Genomic DNA, 17,577 nt, shown 5'->3' with positions numbered 1-17,577 from the left:
TCAAAGACGTTATAATTAGCTTTTGTTTTTCTTCACAATTCACTTTGCACAGAAAACTTTCAATACTTAATGAAACTAACTTTATACTTTAAAGATTAATTTTGGATATTCAATATATGAGTAGATATACAAAGTATTTTATATAAATATATAAGAGGACGCGCGTCCGCGGTTGCCGGCTAATAGTACTTGACTGAGTTGACTGCGCTCGTGCCGGGGACGATGGTAGTGAATGCGTGGTGGCGCCTTTCCACTCGCCACGCGCGGCTGCGCATAGGAATTTCGTCGCCGTCTAAATATTATTGAAGCCGGCTTAAACATCCTTCAATATCCAAGGCTCTTGGTTTGACACTTCTTAAAGTTGGCGTCCAATTCCCCACCTAGCCCAATGGATTGAATCACATTGTTTATAGCCTACCAACCAAGTTTAAATATAACCTACGCGTACGGCTCCTGTTAAATATGTGAATACGTAGGCATATATATTTACCAGGTCAGGCTTTGTCCTTCGCAAGAACACTCAAATTGGTGAAGCAAAAGCTTTCCCAAGACAGTGGAATAAATGACCGGGTGTGCTACTATCCTAACGTAGGGGACAGTCCAACTAGGCTGAAAACTGAAGCTAGGCGGTTATTTATAATGAATTATTGTATCAAAAGGCATGAAAACAACAGTTTGAACTGATCTTTCAACTTAAAATCGGTTGACTTTCAATCTTAAATATCGTTTTGGTTTAACGAAGCTGACTGAAATCAATGTTTCGAGCACAAATTATAAAAATTAACTATATATAAGTTACGCAATAACATCCACTTGCACTGCTTATGATTTCGAGGGCGGCGTCCTTGGCCGAATAGTTACTCCCTAATGTTTTAAGGTTTTTCTCTGGTAGTGCTCGGCAGCATAAATAAATAAATGTAAGGCGCGATAACCTCCGAAGAGATTTTAGGCCAATTTTCATCGTGCTCCTTTAAATTTTTCTTACAAATTGGCGGGACGAGACCTACTTGTTTTATGCCGACTCCGAACGGCATCTGCTTTGCCCGGCTCGTAAACCCTGGATCTTCGGTGTGGTAGGTGGAGCACGCTATAATCATACCACCTCGGCAGCATAGCGCGACAAAAAAGATCCGTTAAACAGTCTTCGGTGTTACACCTAGAGCTTCTACGAAAGTGACGTCGACGAAGGTATGAGTTCGAAGTCGCAGTCCTATAACTTCTGTGCTGGCATGTGGTGTGAGGGCCCGGAGGCGTGGTAGTGACTGGCGGTGGACAGGATTACTACTGTTCGCACATCGGGAATCATAGATTTTAAAACAGCCAAAAAAACTAGAGGCGCCCTTTGCCGCGATCAACAATTGGCCACGAGAGCCATGAGTATTAAAAGGCCATTAATAGCAACCGTAAGTCGCATTTGTGCGTGGCCAGCAAAGGGCCACAAATAATTTAAAGAAATCGTGTCTACAACGATTATTAGGAATTATACCAGATCATCTCGTTCTGTGAAAGTACGCTTTGTACGAGACATACAGACAAAAGTGTGACCATTTTAAGTACTTAATTTTTTTTCGGCAGACGGAGCAGTACCATGCCCTTAGACCAGGGTTAAGTTCGAAGCCTCCCTGGATAAAGTGAATGCAGGACAGTCCCTCAGCAAGGAGCTGAATGATCCGTGAGACTTTGAGGCAAACCCCCGGATCTTTCCGAAATAGCGAAAACGTTGATTTCTTTAAATACATATGTTTAAGTGACTTGCGCTCACTTAAATAGGAAACGGTTCTGTGAGTTGCGTTCAACTAACCACCCCACCTGGGACTTGCGATCACTTCTCCGGTGATTGCGTTCACCTCACTAGTTATGACTTGCGTTCATACAACCCTGGCTGTAGAGTAGACTGGAGTTGCCATCCAGTGCTTCCAGTCAAAATTGTTGGAGTTGCCTTCCATCAATCATATTTTTCTTATAAATACTAGTGCAATATACAACACCGCTATCTTCTTCCTTTTACGTTGGTTCGGGATATCTAGCAGTCGGACCTACATACATCGTTGTATGTATCAAAGTACCTCTACCCTGCAAAAATCGTGTGACCAAAAACGCACACAGCCACACGAATTTTTGACAGGGGTGACGATTTGGAATGAAAACTCTCCAAATAAATAGCATGCTGACAAATTTTGCTTTCCCACAATGTATAGTGCTCTCTCGCACCTATTATTTTCATAGGGATAGCAAAATGCGTCATTTTTGCGTGGCAGCACAGCTTTGTAATGTCATCAATAATATATATATATATATATATATATATATATGTGCATGTTGCTACAAAAGCGCGATTGATTTAATAAAACATTTATAATAAGTAAAAACAATGCAAAAATGAAATGTGAAATATACAAAAATGCAATTTAAGTTTATCGTTGTCAATTTATATAGATATGTATGTGGATTAAGGTTTTGAAAGATGTGTAAATTGTAATTTAAAGTGCTATAGAAATTTGCTAAATTTGCAAACTTTAACAACAAATAACTTTTAAATTATAAGTTTGCGCACTTTAAAATATATATATTTGTGATCGGGAGAACTCCATCTTTCATTTGATACCAAGTTTTACCCCGAACTCGGGGGGTGCTATTCTAAAATTTTCCCAGTTTTTAATATACAATGATTTTTGCTGTTTATTTCGACAAAAATTTTTGATTTGATTTTTGTGCTCTTCAAAAGAATTCACAATTATATAGCACCATGCCGCGAATTATGATAAAAGGTGGTGTGTAGAGAAACGCTGAGGTAAGAATTTGACGCGACTGGTTACTCTTGGCCGTGTATTAACTAAATTGATAACTTTCAGGATGAAATCCTCAAAGCAGCTGTAATGAAATATGGCAAAAACCAGTGGTCACGTATTGCATCACTGCTGCACCGCAAATCTGCCAAGCAATGTAAGGCACGCTGGTACGAATGGCTTGATCCTAGCATAAAGAAGACAGAATGGTCACGGGAGGAGGATGAAAAGCTTTTGCATTTGGCCAAATTAATGCCAACACAATGGCGTACAATTGCGCCGATTATTGGACGCACGGCGGCACAATGTTTAGAACGTTATGAATATTTACTGTAAGTTATGCAGAGAAGTGCAAATAACAACATTTTTATATATTTATGTATATATTTTACTTTGATCAATAGAGTGATCAAGCACAACGTAAGGAAGATGGCGGTGATGATCCGCGTAAGCTGAAACCAGGAGAAATTGATTCAAATCCCGAGACGAAGCCTGCACGTCCCGATCCCAAAGATATGAAGATGGTATGAAAATTAAACATTTTTTATTTTTTTTTCGCTGTAATTTAAAATATTTAAATGTAAATAGAACTTGAAATGCTGTCTGAGGCACGTGCTCGTCTTGCCAATACACAGGGCAAAAAAGCAAAGCGTAAAGCACGCGAAAAACAATTGGAAGAAGCACGTCGATTGGCCGCACTGCAAACGCGTAGAGAATTGCGTGCTGCCGGTATTGGTAGTGGTAATCGCAGATCTGCGTTCAGAGAAAGAAGAACGCGAACGCAAGAAAGATAAACAAAAGCTCAAGCAACGTAAAGAAAATGATATGCCCCTAGCTATGTTGCAAAATTTAGAACCCGATAGAAAGCGCTCCAAACTGGTGTTACCGCAACCACAAATATCCGATCGCGAGTTGCAGCAAGTAGTCAAATTGGGACATGCTAGTGAAATAGGTCAAGAAGTGGCAGGGGAAAGTGGTGTTGAAACAACAGATGCGCTGTTAGCCGATTACTCTATTACGCCACAAGTTGCAGCAACTCCACGTACACTTGCACCTTTCACCGATCGCATAATGCAGGAAGCACAGAATATGATGGCGCTTACACATGTGGAAACACCGTTGAAGGGTAGCGTTAACACGCCATTACATGAATCAGATTTTTCAGGAGTGTTACCTAAGGCGCAATCAATTGCTACACGTAACACTGTTATTGCCACACCATTTAGGTGAGTATACATTCATTAGTTTTATTGTTTTTTTTTTTTGCGCGCATTTAGTTTTGATCCCAAACCGGACCCACCCAGGGTAATTTTTTATAAGCGCGGCCGAACGCCGCCAACGCAGAAAGGTGTTCTATTCAAAAAAACCCCATATTTCAGACCCTCTCGGTGTCATTTTACGGTTTTTTGTAAATAGCTTTCGACAGAAATAAAATGTTTGATTTCCGCTTTCGGATTCTTAAATCGGAGGTCGAGACGCGTCTTTTCATACTACCTTTGATAAGTTTTGATAAAAATTAAGTGGTGCACCGACTTGTAAAACGTTACCGAATATTTTTGCGACAAGGCAAGCCATCTAAGAGGCGACTTAAATCCACAGAACCAAAAGCTCGAGATATTTGAAAAAAATCCTTCGTTCGGTAGTCAGGCTAGTGCCAGAGTGTACCGGATTCATAACCAACAAAGAGTAATACTCCCAAAAACTTTCCATAGTTGTTGTTATTGTTGTTGTAGCAGTGAACTTTCCATAGTTATTCTTACCGTTAAAACAACCAACAATTCTGAAAGTACGTATTTCCCTTTTTCCCCAATGCTAGGTGAAAAACTATATGTCATAATTTTATTGCAAATATATAAAGTAATCATCTGGTATACACGAAGAATCTCGTGCGCGTGTTCCAATTAGTTTGGGTGAATTAACAATTACTGCAAAAATTTCTGAATACCTATTTCAGAAGTCCAGTAGCCTCAAACAAGCGACGAATATTAAGAAACTTATGAAAAATAATTGTGTTTTTATTCACTAAGCAAACTTTTACTAATCCCCTCATACATAAATAAAAATTGTTTATTTTTTAAGCTGTTCCATTTTCGCAGACTTCAGAAAGTTATCTGGTCTCCTACTGGTTATGATGGTGCACACACTAACGGTCTCATTGTTGGCGGTTGCGAAGGTGGTCATGTTATGATTTATTCAGCTGCTAAAATGCTTGCCAACGAAGAAGGTCTCATAGCACGTCAAGATAAGCATACCGGTCCTGTCAGCGGTCTTGATGTTAATCCTTTTCAAACAAACTTACTAGCTTCGTGTGCCTCTGAATCTGAAATATTTATATGGGATCTCAACAATACCACAACACATATGAATCCGGGCACTAAAACACAACCACTCGAGGATGTACAAAATGTTGCCTGGAATCGTCAGGTACAACACATATTGGCATCGGTCTTTAGCTCACGTTGTGTTATTTGGGATTTACGTAAAAGCGAACAAATTATTAAACTCTCCGATACACAATCTCGTGTACGTTGGCATGCCATACAATGGCATCCGGATGTGGCCACACAAGTTTGGCTAGCTTCCGAAGATGATCAAGGACCTGTGGTACAATTATGGGATTTACGTTATGCCACTGCGCCTGCAAAAACGATGCAAATACATCAACGTGGTGTTTTGGGTATGTCATGGTGCCCGAGTGATGTTGATTTAATGGTATCTTGTGGTAAAGATAATCAATCACATTTATTGTTGGAATCCAAATACTTTCTGAAATAGCAACAACAGGTACATGGTATTATAATGTGCAATGGTGGCCACGCAATTCTGCCTTGGTCGCAAGCTCTAGCCTTGATGGTAATGTTTCTATTTATTCTATATTTGGTGGCACCCAACAGCAAGTACAAACATCGAACAAGATAGCAGATTCATTTCCTGGTATGGATCAAATAGCTCAAGCACCCATACCACAACAATCAACACAAATAGTATATCACGATTTAAAACGTGCACCCAAATGGATTAAAAGGCCATGTGGCGTGTCTTTCGGGGTATGTTAATATTGTAAAATACTTATAGAATGCACATCTAAGTTTTTATATTTTTTTCAATGACAGTTTGGTGGTAAATTGGTATACTTTAATGGCAAATCGAAGCAGGTGCAGGTGTCGCAAGTGGTGACCGAACCAGATTTGGTGCAACGCGCTAACGCATTGGAGCGCTCGCTCGCTGATGCAAATTATATTGATTACTGTCGCGAACGAGCCGGTCAAACGCATGATCAGAATGGACGCTATTTATTGTATTTTAAAAGCATATTTCGAACTGAATCCAAAGGAGGAAATGTTGAATTTACTCGGTATATGATAGTCTTATGTAAACACGTATGTATGTTCGTGGCGTATTAAAAGTGTTAATTTTGTTATTTAGGTTTCAATAAGGAAGATATCGATAATAAATTTGCAATATATGTTAAAGATGATGAAAAACCAGAAACCGAGGTCGATCAAATGAAAAATCGTTTGGCTAATCTAACGCATGTAAGTGAAATTAATTAAGACGAAATTCGTTGAAATGAAGTTTTAGGATTTGTGGAAATACACATATTGGCCTACAACCTAAACGATATGCTTACATACTATATATGCACACATTTTAAAGGTCGAATTCGTATTATAATTATTTGTATTTTTATACAACCCTCTAACTTTATTACAAATACTTCTACAGCAGTTCGCTACAGAATGCCACTTCCAAAATATTTTCCTCATCCATCAACACTAGTTTACTGTGTGATCAATTGTTCTCATCTTAATTTGGTCCAGTGTTCTGACATATTTTGTTCAAGTAGCAACATTTATTTTAAAATTATTATCTGTTCAAAAATTTATCTCAAGTTTTTCCAAAACTTATTTAAATTTTATATATTATTTTTGTAGTGGACTCAGTTCTGAATCCAACATCAATGGCGTCCGCAAAACCACCGAATTATTTGCACTACGATCTTTGTAGCTAATTCTTTCTTATATTTATATTTTAATTACTTGTCCTTTGAATCGCAATTAATGTATTAAACATTTTTAGCAACCGATTGATAATAGCACAATATTCGATGGCATTGCGGCAAATCACAAACAGCAGCAGCTCCATAATGAAAATTCGGCACAATCAACAAAACCATTTTATATTCCTAAAGGAGAACGTCAGTAGAAATAATTTCTGTATATTGTATTTAAAATTGGTTTGATTATATCTTTACAGATCCCGACAGTCTCATCGCTGAGGCCATTCTCACTGAAAATTTTGAAGCTGCCGTCGAACTCTGCTTCGAATCGCAACGCATTCCAGAGGCTTTAATTATCGCCTCCATAGCTGGCATTGATTTTCTTACCAAAATACATAACCGTTACTTACAAAAACAGCAAAATGAGCTATGCCAGGTTATAAGCGCCTTAGATATTGTCAATCGTTGTACTATAGAATCATGGAAAGAAGCTTTAGTAGTCGCATTCAATCATAATGATCGTAAAGTGGTTGATATTTGTGAACGTTTAGGTGATCGGATATTGCAAGAGCGCTCGCAAAGCATTGAATATACCCGTAATGCCATGTTATGTTATGTGTGTGCGGGTAGTATTGACAAATTGGTCACCGCTTGGCATCAACTAAAGGCGTTGGAGCATCAAAATGACAATTACAAGCCCAATACTGTTGAGTTGCAAGAATTGGCGGAAATTTTGATGTTAATGAGTAAGTCGCTATAACAGCAAGGCATTGCTTTGGAATTAAATGGTCACTTTTCCGATTTTATAAAAGAGTATGGTGGTATATTAATGTCACAAGGTGCGCTCGCAGCCGCCTTAGCTTATATATTTGGATTGGGTTCGGGTACTAATGAAGAAAATATGGTATTGGTGGAATTACGCGAACGCATATATAATGCGGTAAATTGTAGGAAAGGATCAATGGTTACTAATGGCCGTCTGCCGTATAATTCAATACAGCAGCAGCAAAAAAAAGCATTTATAGCCGTCAACCACAGCAGCCGTTATCAGCGCGTAGCTCTTTAGATAATTTCGGTTTTCTAAATCTAAGCTAAGGTAAAAAAAAAACCACCAAATGTATATAGCTCACAGATAGAGATAATTAACTCATATGTACATTGAGCAAATAATATAACACTGTATTTCGGCAACTTATTTTTTATAATTGTGATCTGTCCAGGACCTGCTCACTAATTAGTGACATATTTTTTGAGATGTGTGAAGTTTACTAAATAGCAAATTGTCTCAAAGTTCATTCTCACCTCAAAGTGTCTCTAATAGTGCTTAGAGACAGCTTACTTACTCAGATGTAAATTAACAGATATTCTTGGTATCTGGGGTATAATATAATTTTGCCAAACTCTTGTGCTGGGAAAATAAATACAAATACAATAACCCCATATACTAGTTTTTGTATGTCAAGACGTAGGGCTAAGTTTATGGGCTCACCATGGCCAGAGCATTCCCACATTAAATCACTCAAGCCAAGTGAACTTCTAAAGTTCATCAAGGAAGTCGGCTTAGATGAGGTGCTGTGAAGAAGGTGAGGGCACAAAAGACCAATGGTCGCAGTGCAATCCTCAATTAAATTATCTATCTATCGGTAATATCAACGTTAGATCATAAAAGTTTCCGAACTTTACACGTATCTTTATCAAAATTTTATTCATTTTACGCTGGCAGAAAATTATTAATCACGAAAGGGATGATCCAAGTTTGCTCTTGAAGGCACCGCCACAATTCACCTTTGAGTTTTTTAACTCAAAAAGAGGTTATACGAGTGAATTCTTTGCACAAAATTGCTGGCAGGTATCGAATGCATGCATATATGTTCCCCGTTTTTTTACTTGCAATGAGTTAGCGTTTTGCCTGCTGACATAAATTAAGTGTTTAATTTTCCCTATAACTTGAAACTAAGAGTTTTTATCTTGATTTTTAATATATGTAACTATACCAGCATGCCACGTATGCATTTCATCTTCCAAATTAAAAAAATAAAAAACTCACCTTCTTACCAATTAGCCCAAAAAGCCGGATCCTGCACCCGCTTCCGCACCCATAACTCATCCCCTCTTTGGCGTTGATCCAAATCAAAATCAAAATGGTTATACTGATCAATATGGACAATATCAGGTAAAATGCAACTAACGACAAGTATATAAGAGAATTTGTAGGTAACCTTTTCGGTGTTATTTTATTGCTTTTTCAGCCACCACCACCTACCGCCAACAGTAATATGTCAATCCAAATATAAACTACAGCACTGGGCAATTACTATAATCCAACATTGCAGCAAAATAACAACGTAACAACACAGCAATTTACACAACAAATGCACTTCCAAACTTCAGCTATACCACAGCAGTCGCAGCAGCAACAGTCATGGAATACGCAACCACCAAATGTTGGTTACACAGAACAGCCTGCACCAGTGCAAAGACAACAAGAGCCACCTAAAGAGAAGCCACCACTACCAGAGGAGTTATCTACAGACTGTGCTGGAAGAGTTAAAGAGTCAATGTTTGACTGTTACCGCTGATCCGGTATGTATTGCCAATTATTCTGAATTGTTGTTGTTGTTGTAGCAGTGCTTCGCCTTATCCAATAGATGTGACCGATCACAAATTGTCACCAATATCCTCTAACGGAAGTCCAAGGAAACTTGCAGTTTACACATTACAATTAAAGAGATGGTTAGTGTCATGTGTGGACACATTGCAAGCGGGCATACATTTCGTATATCGGGGGTTGATTCTGGATAGGTAAGAGTTTAACCTGTTACAGTATCCAGATCGAAGTTGAGCTAGAGTGACTCGCTTTTCCCTGGGGAGTATGCGGTCCTCTTCCGCAAGTTTTGGGTACTGTTCTTTGAGTACTGGATTCACCAGGCAATTCCTAGCATAAAGGTCCGACGCCTGTTTGTGGAGTTCACCAAGGACCTGCTTGTGTTTTTTGCTCCATACGGCTGGGTTCTCAGGTGCCGTATTTCCTCATAATGCTTACGGAGATGACTCTATAAGCCCCTAAGCGGTGTTGGATCATCAATCAGATGTCTGTTGGGATGCCCAGGTTTCAGAGTATTCTACAGAAACTGTTCGGTTAGCATTTCATTTCTTTCCCTTATTGGGAGTTTTCTCCGTTCATTGTGCAGGTGGTGTTCCGAGGACATAAGAAGGCAGCCCGTAGCGGTTTTGGGGGCAGCATTTTGGCAGGCCTGTATTTTCTTCCAGTGAGTGACCTTTAGGCTTGGAGACCATATTGGAGACGCGTACCATGCAAACGTCTATTTATATTTACCCCAAGTACTGCCGATTTATAGAATTATATTAAATATTTGTTACAACTCTGGATTTTCCTTACAATTGCTAGTGCATGCTCTCCAAAATGTAGATCCCGATCGAAAGTCACACCCAAGATTTTAGGGTGTAAAACAGTCGGTAGGGTAATGTCATATGGTCGACATTTGGCGCGGCCATGTTTTAAATAAGGTCACCGATGATTTGGTTGGTGACAATATCAGGTTTCGCGAGGCGACAAAACTCGAGAGATTGGGGAGATCGCTGTTTATTTTATTACAAAGTTCATCGATGTAGGAAACAATAGCATAGGTGTAGAAGCAATAGTGACTACTGGTGGGAAAGGTAGCTATTGATTTTTAGAAGTTAAACAGAAGTTTGAATATGAGTTCTTTTTTTAAGTTATTGCAAAAAAAGCGTTGAGGATTTTTAATATCTTACCAGGTACCTTCGTACATGTTTCTAAAATTGAAGAATAAAACCTATTCAAACTCAATTTTCACCAGGACAAAGCCGCTGAGACTTCGCTATACTTTAACATACAATACTTTACCCCATTTTAGCACAACTATCATTTTTTGATTTTATTAAATTTTATAAAATGTTTCTTCGTCTACAGTTCCATTTCCGTATTGGATGGTAAATATGGCTTTCGCATTTTGATAAGGTGGAAGAAATCTATGCGCGTAAATCGCAACATATTATCTTGGTCGAGCGTTTCTTCAATAGCTCTCTGGAGGTGATGGTGACAGCAGAGAACCCAACTGTTTACAAATGTTACACTAAAAAAAGAATCAAAATATCTGCCATTGCGTCTACGGCTCAAATATCCACAGTATATGAATGAATCAAACGTACCTAATTATCTGCCTAACGGATAGTATACATATTCATCAAATCGAAAATATTGCACCAAACGAACTGGGTCTGAATACTGAAACAGTACACTTATTCAAAATCGATGAGAAGGGTGTGATGATGGTAAAGGGTGAGTTGTTGAATACCATACGAAAACCACTTTAACCCATCTATATATTTGCATTATAGCTAAAGCTTTACAAACAGCAAAAATTGCTGGCGCCAAGCAATTGGAAAAAGCAGTGAAGCATTCATCACACTGTACGGATGGTGCAAAGTTAGAAACTGCTGTTGTAACTGCGGCCACCGACACAACGGGCATCTCTACATCGCCGAGTATCCTCTAACTTCGTCCGACTATCTATCGAAGACAGTATAATCATATCTTTTGCCAACACAGGTTAGCGATGTGCTTGCACAGGAAAAGATTTCAATTGGAAAACAAAAACCAATTAAGAGAGTTTATTTATTATTAAAGTACTTACTTTTCTTTATATAAACAGTATTAATTTAAGTTGCAATTTCATGTACATATATAATAAGGGATGTCGTGATACGATTGCTGTCAGAATTAGATTTGAAACCAATCAATACTCCTGCTAAGGGTTGCAGAATTATTGCTTCAATGATTAGATTTAGAATAATAATAAGTCTGACTCAATTACTAGTCGTACATTTTTAAGTTCCTCAATTACGACAGCAATCGGATTCCACGACACCTTTGAATATTCTTGATCTGAAAAAAGAGTAAACCTAATGTGAATTTCTACTAAGCTTTAAGTTGTAGATTATTCGAATAATTGGAGTTTTTTCTAAAGCTTAATATTATTTTTTTGCTCGCTTAGAAGAGATTTCAATTGGAAAACAAAAACCAATTAAGCGAGTTTATTTATTATTAAAGTACTTCTTTTTTATATGAACTGTATTAATATAAGTTCCAATTTCATGTTTTTATTATTATTATTATTGTATTTTATAAAAGCATATTTCGAACTGAATCCAAAGGAGGAAATGTTGAATTTACTCGGTATATGATAGTCTTATGTAAACACGTATGTATGTTCGTGGCGTATTAAAAGTGTTAATTTTGTTATTTAGGTTTCAATAAGGAAGATATCGATAATAAATTTGCAATATATGTTAAAGATGATGAAAAACCAAAAACCGAGGTCGATCAAATGAAAAATCGTTTGGCTAATCTAACGCATGTAAGTGAAATTAATTAAGACGAAATTCGTTGAAATGAAGTTTTAGGATTTGTGGAAATACACATATTGGCCTATAACCTAAACGATATGCTTACATACTATATATGCACACATTTTAAAGCTCGAATTCGTATTATAATTATTTGTATTTTTATACAACCCTCTAACTTTATTACAAATACTTCTACAGCAGTTCGCTACAGAATGCCACTTCCAAAATATTTTCCTCATCTATCAACACTAGTTTACTGTGTGCTCAATTGTTCTCATCTTAATTTGGTCCAGTGTTCTGACATATTTTGTTCAAGCAGCAACATTTATTTTAAAATTATTATCTGTTCAAAAATTAATCTCAAGTTTTTCCAAAACTTATTTAAATTTTATATATTATTTTTGTAGTGGACTCAGTTCTGAATCCAACATCAATGGCGTCCGCAAAACCACCGAATTATTTGCACTACGATCTTTGTAGCTAATTCTTTCTTATATTTATATTTTAATTACTTGTCCTTTGAATCGCAATTAATGTATTAAACATTTTTAGCAACCGATTGATAATAGCACAATATTCGATGGCATTGCGGCAAATCACAAACAGCAGCAGCTCCATAATGAAAATTCGGCACAATCAACAAAACCATTTTATATTCCTAAAGGAGAACGTCAATAGAAATAATTTCTGTATATTGTATTTAAAATTGGTTTGATTATATCTTTACAGATCCCGACAGTCTCATCACTGAGGCCATTCTCACTGAAAATTTTGAAGCTGCCGTCGAACTCTGCTTCGAATCGCAACGCATTCCAGAGGCTTTAATTATCGCCTCCATAGCTGGCATTGATTTTCTTACCAAAATACATAACCGTTACTTACAAAAACAGCAAAATGAGCTATGCCAGGTTATAAGCGCCTTAGATATTGTCAATCGTTGTACTATAGAATCATGGAAAGAAGCTTTAGTAGTCGCATTCAATCATAATGATCGTAAAGTGGTTGATATTTGTGAACGTTTAGGTGATCGGATATTGCAAGAGCGCTCGCAAAGCATTGAATATACCCGTAATGCCATGTTATGTTATGTGTGTGCGGGTAGTATTGACAAATTGGTCACCGCTTGGCATCAACTAAAGGCGTTGGAGCATCAAAATGACAATTACAAGCCCAATACTGTTGAGTTGCAAGAATTGGCGGAAATTGTGATGTTAATGAGTAAGTCGCTACAACAGCAAGGCATTGTTTTGGAATTAAATGGTCACTTTTCCGATTTTATAAAAGAGTATGGTGGTATATTAATGTCACAAGGTGCGCTCACAGCCGCCTTAGCTTATATATTTGGATTGGGTTCGGGTACTAATGAAGAAAATATGGAATTGGTGGAATTACGCGAACGCATATATAATGCGGTAAATTGTAGAAAAGGATCAATGGTTACTAATGGCCGTCTGCCGTATAATTCAATACAGCAGCAGCAAACACAAAGCATTTATAGCCGTCAACCACAGCAGCCGTTATCAGCGCGTAGCTCTTTAGATGATTTCGGTTTTCTAAATCTAAGCTAAGGTAAAAAAAAACCACCAAATGAATATAGCTCACAGATAGAGATAATTAACTCATATGTACATTGAGCAAATAATATAACACTGTATTTCGGCAACTTATTTTTTATAATTGTGATCTGTCCAGGACCTGCTCACTAATTAGTGACATATTTTTTGAGATGTGTGAAGTTTACTAAATAGCAAATTGTCTCAAAATTCATTCTCACCTCAAAGTGTCTCTAATAGTGCTTAGAGACAGCTTACTTACTCAGATGTAAATTAACAGATATTCTTGGTATCTGGGGTATAATATAATTTTACCAAACGCTTGTGCTGGGAAAATAAATACAAATACAATAACCCCATATACTAGTTTTTGTATGTCAAGACGTAGGGCTAAGTTTATGGGCTCACCATGGCCAGAGCATTCCCACATTAAATCACTCAAGCCAAGTGAACTTCTAAAGTTCATCAAGGAAGTCGGCTTAGATGAGGTGCTGTGAAGAAGGTGAGGGCACAAAAGACCAATGGTCGCAGTGCAATCCTCAATTAAATTATCTATCTATCGGTAATATCAAAGTTAGATCATAAAAGTTTCCGAACTTTACACGTATCTTTATCAAAATTTTATTCATTTTACGCTGGCAGAAAATTATTAATCACGAAAGGGATGATCCAAGCTTGCTCCTGAAGGCACCGCCACAATTCACCTTTGAGTTTTTTAACTCAAAAAGAGGTTATACGAGTGAATTCTTTGCACAAAATTGCTGGCAGGTATCGAATGCATGCATATATGTTCCCCGTTTTTTTAATTGCAATGAGTTAGCGTTTTGCCTGCTGACATAAATTAAGTGTTTAATTTTCCCTATAACTAGAAACTAAGAGTTTTTATCTTGATTTTTAATATATGTAACTATACCAGCATGCCACGTATGCATTTCATCTTCCAAATTAAAAAAATAAAAAACTCACCTTCTTACCAAGCAGCCCAAAAAGCCGGATCCTGCACCCGCTTCCGCACCCATAACTCATCCCCTCTTTGGCGTTGATCCAAATCAAAATCAAAATCAAAATGGTTACACTGATCAATATGGACAATATCAGGTAAAATGCAACTAACGACAAGTATATAAGAGAATTTGTAGGTAACCTTTTCGGTGTTATTTTATTGCTTTTTCAGCCACCACCACCTACCGCCAACAGTAATATGTCAATCCAAATGTAAACTACAGCACTGGGCAATTACTATAATCCAACATTGCAGCAAAATAACAACGTAACAACACAGCAATTTACACAACAAATGCACTTCCAAACTTCAGCTATACCACAGCAGTCGCAGCAGCAACAGTCATGGAATACGCAACCACCAAATGTTGGTTACACAGAACAGCCTGTACTAGTGCAAAGGCAACAAGAACCACCTAAAGAAAGCCACCACTACCAGAGGAGTTATCTACAAACTGTGCTGGAAGAGTTAAAGAGTCAATGTTTGACTGTTACCGCTGATCCGGTATGTATTGCCAATTATTCTGAATTGTTGTTGTTGTTGTAGCAGTGCTTCGCCTCATCCAATAGATGTGACCGATCACAAATTGTCACCAATATCCTCTAACGGGAGTCCAAGGAAACTTGCAGTTTACACATTACAATTAAAGAGATGGTTAGTGTCATGTGTGGACACATTGCAAGCGGGCATACATTTTGTATATCGGGGGTTGATTCTGGATAGGTAAGAGTTTAACCTGTTACAGTATCCAGATCGAAGTTGAGCTAGAGTGACTCGCTTTTCCCTGGGGAGTATGCGGTCCTCTTCCGCAAGTTTTGGGTACTGTTCTTTGAGTACTGGATTCACCAGGCAATTCCTAGCATAAAGGTCCGACGCCTGTTTGTGGAGTTCACCAAGGACCTGCTTGTGTTTTTTGCTCCATACGGCTGGGTTCTCAGGTGCCGTATTTCCTCATAATGCTTACGGAGATGACTCTATAAGCCCCTAAGCGGTGTTGGATCATCAATCAGATGTCTGTTGGGATGCCCAGGTTTCAGAGTATTCTACAGAAACTGTTCGGTTAGCATTTCATTTCTTTCCCTTATTGGGAGTTTTCTCCGTTCATTGTGCAGGTGGTGTTCCGAGGACATAAGAAGGCAGCCCGTAGCGGTTTTGGGGGCAGCATTTTGGCAGGCCTGTATTTTCTTCCAGTGAGTGACCTTTAGGCTTGGAGACCATATCGGAGACGCGTACCATGCAAACGTCTATTTATATTTACCCCAAGTACTGCCGATTTATAGAATTATATTAAATATTTGTTACAACTCTGGATTTTCCTTACAATTGTTAGTGCATGCTCTCCAAAATGTAGATCCCGATCGAAAGTCACACCCAAGATTTTAGGGTGTAAGACAGTCGGTAGGGTAATGTCATATGGTCGACATTTGGCGCGGCCATGTTTTAAATAAGGTCACCGATGATTTGGTTGGTGACAATATCAGGTTTCGCGAGGCGAAAAAACTCGAGAGATTGGGGAGATAGCTGTTTATTTTATTACAAAGCTCATCGATGTAGGAAACAATAGCATAGGTGTAGAAGCAATAGTGACTCCTGGTGGGAAAGGTAGCTATTGATATTTAGAAGTTAAACAGAAGTTTGAATATGAGTTCTTTTTTTAAGTTATTGCAAAAAAAGCCTTGAGGATTTTTAATATCTTACCAGGTACCTTCGTACATGTTTCTAAAATTGAAGAATAAAACCTATTCAAACTCAATTTTCACCAGGACAAAGCCGCTGAGACTTCGCTATACTTTAACATACAATACTTTACCCCATTTTAGCACAACTATCATTTTTTGATTTTATTAAATTTTATAAAATGTTTCTTCGTCTACAGTTCCATTTCCGTATTGGATGGTAAATATGACTTTCGCATTTTGATAAGGTGGAAGAAATCTATGCGCGTAAATCGCAACATATTATCTTGGTCGAGCGTTTCTTCAATAGCTCTCTAGAGGTGATGGTGACAGCAGAGAAACCCAACTGTTTACAAATGTTACGCTAAAAAAAGAATCAAAATATCTGCCATTGCGTCTACGGCTCAAATACCCACAGTATATGAATGAATCAAACGCACCTAATTATCTGCCTAACGGATAGTATACATATTCATCAAATCGAAAATATTGCACCAAACCAACTGGGTCTGAATACTGAAACAGTACACTTATTCAAAATCGATGAGAAGGGTGTGATGATGGTAAAGGGTGAGTTGTTGAATACCATACGAAAACCACTTTAACCCATCTATATATTTGCATTATAGCTAAAGCTTTACAAACAGCAAAAATTGCTGGCGCCAAGCAATTGGAAAAAGCAGTGAATTCATCACACTGTACGGATGGTGCAAAGTTAGAAACTGCTGTTGTAACTGCGGCCACCGACACAACGGTCATCTCTACATCGCCGAGTATCCTCTAACTTCGTCCGACTATCTATCGAAGACAGTATAATCATATCTTTTGCCAACACAGGTTAGCGATGTGCTTGCACAGGAAAAGATTTCAATTGGAAAACAAAAACCAATTAAGAGAGTTTATTTATTATTAAAGTACTTACTTTTCTTTATATAAACAGTATTAATTTAAGTTGCAATTTCATGTACATATATAATAAGGGATGTCGTGATACGATTGCTGTCAGAATTAGATTTGAAACCAATCAATACTCCTGCTAAGGGTTGCAGAATTATTGCTTCAATGATTAGATTTAGAATAATAATAAGTCTGACTCAATTACTAGTCGTACATTTTTAAGTTCCTCAATTACGACAGCAATCGGATTCCACGACACCTTTGAATA

At 37.8% G+C, this 17,577-nt stretch overlaps 3 pseudogenes; all 3 read left to right on the top strand.

Annotated features, from left to right (window-relative positions):
• Positions 1-2,746: 2,746 nt before the first annotated feature.
• LOC137234575 (cell division cycle 5-like protein) lies at positions 2,747-4,016 on the top strand (annotated as a pseudogene).
• A 579-nt stretch (positions 4,017-4,595) lies between these two features.
• On the top strand, positions 4,596-10,879 carry LOC137234786 (protein transport protein Sec31A-like; annotated as a pseudogene).
• A 1,016-nt stretch (positions 10,880-11,895) lies between these two features.
• On the top strand, positions 11,896-16,886 carry LOC137234785 (protein transport protein Sec31A-like; annotated as a pseudogene).
• Positions 16,887-17,577: the final 691 nt, after the last annotated feature.

This window comes from Eurosta solidaginis, chromosome X, assembly GCF_040869045.1.
Source record: "Eurosta solidaginis isolate ZX-2024a chromosome X, ASM4086904v1, whole genome shotgun sequence".
Taxonomy (NCBI): domain Eukaryota; kingdom Metazoa; phylum Arthropoda; class Insecta; order Diptera; family Tephritidae; genus Eurosta; species Eurosta solidaginis.
Note: the sequence above shows the minus strand (reverse complement) of the source record. Positions and strands in the feature narration are given on the sequence as shown.